Source organism: Pieris napi, chromosome 3, assembly GCF_905475465.1.
Source record: "Pieris napi chromosome 3, ilPieNapi1.2, whole genome shotgun sequence".
Lineage (NCBI taxonomy): Eukaryota > Metazoa > Arthropoda > Insecta > Lepidoptera > Pieridae > Pieris > Pieris napi.
Window position 1 is genome coordinate 6627573 of NC_062236.1, and position 6482 is coordinate 6634054.

Below are 6482 nucleotides of genomic sequence, written 5' to 3' on the forward strand. Positions count from 1 at the left end.
CAGGTCAAACATATGATATACAGTTTTACAAGTATGTAGAAGTGTGTCTTACTTATGTTACAATTATGGTAATTATTCAGCGTTGACACCACATACACGACTAGTCTTTGGTATTATTGTTTTTATATTTTTATTTATAGTAGACTAGCTGACCGGACAAACGTCGTTTTGCCATGTACCTACATATATTATTTCTAGGAAACATGGTTTAGTTCAGTAAAAATAACTATGTAGTACTATAATAAAAAATAGGGGCTGATCGTAGAGGGGTGAAAATTTAGGGTTGTATGTATTTTTAATGCTGTACCATAAAAAAATAATAATAATCTAAAAATTAAAAAAAAATACATGTCTGATTTTTAGACATACCCAATATTCACACAAAATTTCATGAGAATCGGTCAAGCCGTTTCGGAGGAGTTTAAGTAAACACCGCGATACGAGAATTTTATATATTAGATATGTTTCAATAAATATTTTTCATTTTCATCTTTCCTTGTTAGATACAGGACTTTGCGATAGCGGTCTTACAAAAAGCTCTTAAACAGTATTCAATTAAATAACACTGACCGCTGCTAACAAGGGCTCACCGCGCAAAGCTGGCAATAAACCTAAGTTATTTTACAATAGTAACTGTAACATTTATTGCGAACTTTTTAAGCAAATAAAAATGTCTTTGGTAAAAGTATAACGGTGCTCCAAATCGGTAAAAAGTAGAGCCCGAAGTAATATAGTTTTTACAACCAAACAAAAGCTTTCGTATTACCGTTATATGTAAATGGGCAGGATTCGTAAAAAAGCGCTCGGAATGTTATAGATCAAAGGCAGCGTCAAAAATCAATACAGATAATTATGTATACGATATTGTAAGGAAAAAAAATTATGTGATTATTAGGTATCTGCGTGTGCGCTATATTGCGTTAGTCATTTGATTAATTGAATATACAAAGAAATTGATTAACATATGTACTTTCGTTGGCTCGGGGCAAAAGAAAATACAAAATCTACAAGTTATCTGTGTTTCGTCCTTTTTCATGCTACGATAGCAAAGATAATATCAGAAGCTTATTAAAGACTGAAAAGTTTTTAAGATATAAACTAAAAACAAATCTTGCTATAATAATAATGCTACATAAATTAGAAGAGATTTGATATTCTGTTATTAAGATTAAATGCAATATTACATTACATAGTAGATAATAATAATAATTCAAAATGGATGAATAGAAAAAATAAGTAAAATTAGAAACTAGAGTTAAAACCAGTACATTCGCGGTTTTAGCTCCGACAACTTGACAGCTCTCTCGGCTTGCCACTTGCGTGACACTCACGAAACTAATGAAAAACACACGGTCTCACATACTGTACTTGTACGTAGCCGTTATTACTACGACGTTATTACTACATGAAATCTTCAAACTCAAAATGTCACCTAAACCACAGTCAAACTAAATTTCTGTGTTGTAAGATATTCTTTATTATTGTAAAATAATCACTAGTTAAGTTATTAAAACGTCATGACATCATCCTGACACTATTTTATCCTATCCATTTGTATCTTTCTGTCAAAGCAAGTTTACACTGTGATTAAAAACCAACGGGTCAGTGCTTCGATAAGAGAGTGAGTCTGATTAAGTTTATCAGCATGAGGCGATTAATGAACCGCAAAGCCATTGGAATTCCAATACTATTCAGTTCAACTGAAAATGATAGTGAAAGTCTCATAATTATTAAATTTAACGTATCTTAATCGAATTAATTAAATAATCCATCTGTATGTATTATGATGATGATGGTAGGAATTACTCTTACGTTTACGCCCCATACGCAGACTGTATGTTTTTTTGTTATAGTAAGGTGTCCGCTATTCGCATTATGATAACTTTCCTCGCCTCCACCATTATTCAATTTGCTCGCAGGTGAGACGCGAATATAAATGAGAAGAACGCACGTGCTCACAGTACTGCGGGTGTTCCTGAATTGAGAGGTTTTAAAATATAATTTTATTAAAACTCGCTGCTTTCCGCAATAAGATCCTATAAAATGTAGGGTGATTTAATTTAAAATAAAGTACGTATTCCAATTTCAAAAAAACACTTCTATCTGTGTCGATGAATGCTGTCAATTTGAAAAAAGAATAAAAACGAATTAATGCAACAAATTTCATATTCCAATTTTGAAAACTCGGTCACAAATATAATTTAGACGGACCGCGCTAATTTGCTTAGGAATACGAGCAAAAGCGCGGGGTTTTTTGATATTTTTTAAGCGTTGGCGGGTAACAAATTGAAATTCATTAGTACCGCGGCATCGACGCGGGCGTTAAGGAGAATTAACGAGGCATATATGAATTAACACCGACACACATTGGCCGGCGAGCGAGACGAACGCCGATCGATAAAAGCAAATTCGCGACACTTTTTCGCTGATACTTATTTATGTTGCAATGAATTGAATTACAAAAAATATACACAACTTACTATAGTGAAATAAAAGTATTAAAATCCATTTCAATTATTCTAAAATGTTCTTACTTTTTTAGTTTACGTGACTTTCGTCGGCGTGGAATGAGGCTCATCTTGTACTAACAATATACTACAAAAATATTGTTATATTCGCGATAGATAGATATATAGATATACTCTATGGTATATCTACATTGACGTCCCCTAAGTCGGGCACGGGGCTAGACATTTTTGTGTCAGTTCTATTTTGTTTCATGCCTATTAAGATCCTCTTAAAACCAGAAACATTTCCCCCGGAAACTAAACTAGGTTAAAAATAAGTCTGTATCTAATCCTCCATTGTTTTGGAGGATGCTGAGGCATTAAACTTCTTTATACAACAGGAATAAACGCCTAATGAGAACTAAACCTTTTAAAAAAAAACCTAGTGTAGGGAATATAAGTGCAAGTCCGGTATATCGGATACACGAACATAGTGTCTCATCATTATAGAACACTAAGACTGTGGATAAACATTACCTTAGTTTAAGCTATTTATTAGTATTGTAGAAAATTTTGTCAACATTACTTATTAGCCATAATTGTTGTATAGGCTAGATTGTAATTCATGTAGGTAAAGTCGCACTCTTTTTTGTGAACTTTATATCTAAAAAAAATATGTTTGCTTTATTTGTGCTATTCTTACTTTTTTTATAATAATCTATATCAGTTCTAGGGCATTTCTTTAATTTGTTTTTTTAATAGTATCATTATTGAATAAATACTCTCTAATATCTCTCGTTTTTTTAACAGTAAATTCAACAAATATAGATAAGGTGACAATCCCTGACACCATTAACAACTGTAGAACGGCAAAGAAAGATTGTCTGCTTAATCCTTCAAATCCATTACACAAATAGCTTCAACGTCTTAAGGTGGGAACTGACCAACGTTACGAGGTGTAATGTAACATGTAATGTAATGTTACACAGCGAGCATTCGTGCAGTCAGTACGTCGTGTTACGTCGTGTTTCCCCGTAACACGACGTACTGAATGCACGAATGTTCGCTGTGTAACATTACATTACATGTTACATTACACCTCGTAACGTTGGTCAGTTCCCACCTTTAGGGAGACTTAGGTGACACGATTTTCTTTTGATCATTATTTGTGTTTAAACTGATGTAGAATAAAAGGGTTTTGTCGATCAGACCTTGTAATTAAGAGAAGTCAATTCGATATATCAATTACGTATAAAATACTTTTTGTGTTTTGACAGCCGGCTGTTCATCATCGTGCCAAGAGAAATTAAGGACATCAAGGACTTTCTGCTTAAAGCACGCAGAAAAGATGCTAAATCTGTAATATAAAAAAATATTCAGAGAATGTAAAATTCAAGGTTAGATGCTCCCGGTTTCTACACACTGGTCATCACAGACAAGAGAGAAGAAACACAGAAAGCACAACCTTCATCCAGGTCTACAAGTCAAAGAAGTGTATTGATGTGACATAGTCATAGTCTAGCTATTCAACAAAATATCATACTTCGTAGGATAATAATATAAAAATACCAGGAATTAATAAATAAACCTATTAAGTAAGTTTATTTGATCAATTGTATATTTTACATATAAAAATGTACGTGTGTTTGTATTTAAACTCCTCCTTAACACTGGACCAATTTTGATGATTTTTTTTTGTTTAGGACGTGTGTAAAGGGAAATTTGTGTCAGGTCAGCTAGTGTTATATATAATTGATTCGCCGAAGGACCCGTTACTATGCTTGATGTGTGCTGATAAATTCAATGTAAAATACATTTAAATTCTACTAAGGAAAATCTTAAAAGATCAGGCTTTTTCCAAATATTGTATGCAGGGTAATGCAGACACCGCATTGTCTAATTATAAGAGTAATATGGGAGGTTACAATACCTCAAATACAAGGATTTCATAAAGCCAATATTGATCAAGACTTTGAGATGCTAAGACAGGGTGCAAACACTGGTAATCTGAGCTAATCGCTTCATCAAACTGTAACTGCAATTAATGTCTTAATTGTTTATTTATAGCTTTATAGAATCTATATAGCAGAGATCGAATCACCAAAAATAATCAAATTAACTTTTTACAGCTTTGAATCGTGATTTTGTATATACGAATGAATTACATTAGTCAATGAATTATATAGATTAACGGACCTTTTGTTTTGTCCGTTGAGTGAACTGACCAATGTTCAACTATTTGTTTGTACCTATAGTAATTAGTTGATTGTTTTAATTATGTAATTGTTTAGTTGTTTTACCTAATTAATTTCTTATGTTAAATTTTATTTCGTGCGTGAATTTTTACTGGTCATGCTTTCATGTGTTTTTATTAAATAAATAAAATTAAAAATGACCCTTGATCCGCCAATAAAAGCTTATTACTTTAATAAGCTTTATTTACTCAACACATTGACATACGTAATTTATCAACTAATAACTTGCTGTGGAACTTTTTGCTCCTCATCATAATGCTGAGCCAGGGCCAATTACAACCACACACATTGCACACTGGAAGCGAACTGAATGGCAAAAGCTAAATTTAAAAAATTTAAATTTTTATTGTTTTTGATGTTTTTTTTTTTTTTTTTCCTTAAGTATTGTGATTTTGTGTGTTTATGTATGTGTGTTTTTGATTGTAATAAATCTTATGTCTATGTCTATGTAATAACTAGCAGTCTCGTTTATCAGTTAAGTTATCTAAATCTAGAATTAGATAAGATATGGCAAGGCCTAAACGAAGCATTTAGTAAAACCCTTACGAATGACACGTGTACCGTTTGCCTGAGAGTGGATTCGTCACGGGCAACAAGGAACAAGAGTACGGAGAAAGTATATTGTGCTTTCTTCTCAATGCCGACTAACGCTACCCTTTGTATAACTGTTACCAATACGGTGCTTTGTGTAATTACAGATTGAAAGGGTTGTTCGAAAATGGTTCAGCCCGTTATATTTATTGGAATAACGGGTGACCAGTGACGTAGTTACCGTTAATTTGTTTGTCTATAACTGTTTAACTTGAGCAATGAAAGTTGGCTTTTGTTTTGAACGCTACGCGGTACAGTTATTTCGATTCTGTATCAGATATTTTTGTACGGGATTTTGGCTTCTAATTCATGTTTATTGATGTTATTGAGTTGGGTTTAGTGAAGTTTTAAGATCAAGTAAACAATTGGTCTAGAAAATTTTATTCCGCTCAATAATTGTATAAAATCTTGGGCTCGGAATAGAGATACATTATCAGTCAATACATATTTAGTTACTTAAGAGAAAAAGAGGGATTATAATTCTTTATAATTCCTTGTATTCATCCTGAGTCGTAAATTTTGAAGCAGCTACTGGTGTTACTCTTTTGTTTTATTAGTAATATTTTGCAACCATAAACCTTTGTGTTCGTAGAATAGTGGTTTTTATTACAGAAAATGAGATAATTTTTAAAATAGGTAACGTAGGTAACCTTCAAGTTATATTTATACTTTGTTCGGTGACATATGTCAGAGAGAAGGCTGATCACCTACTTGTCTATGAAATAAAAATAATATATAGTTCCTTGGTCAACAGGGTGAAAGCACCCTGTTGACAAAGTTAAAATCTTCTATTATTTAAAGAAATAATAGAAGATTTTAACTTTTACTTAATTGCTTTTAATTGCTATGTAACGAATGAATGCAATACTACAGTCGAAGAGTGTACCTACGTCTTGCTCTCGGGGCGTAACTCCGAAGAAATAAATAGAGATAAAATTAAGAAAGCCTGAGTGAGCAAAATTTACAGCCTTGGCTCGTACATAATATATGTAATCGGTAATCTGAGGCCAAGACCCATAGGGTTGTAGCGCCACTCGATTAATATTTATTTTTATTTTTAATAAACACAAACTCAAAATTACTTTATTCAATAGGTACACTTATGAGAGTGAATAGAACGTTCGCAGTTAAGGGCGTAGAGCGGGCCAGAAGAACTGACAAGAAACTCTCCGCCACTCTTTTTAATCAT

The 6482-nt window shown here is 32.7% G+C and overlaps 1 pseudogene; it reads left to right on the plus strand.

Moving 5' to 3' along the window:
* The first annotated feature begins 1875 nt into the window (after positions 1-1875).
* Positions 1876-3948, plus strand: LOC125063430 (annotated as a pseudogene).
* The last annotated feature ends 2534 nt before the right edge of the window (positions 3949-6482 follow it).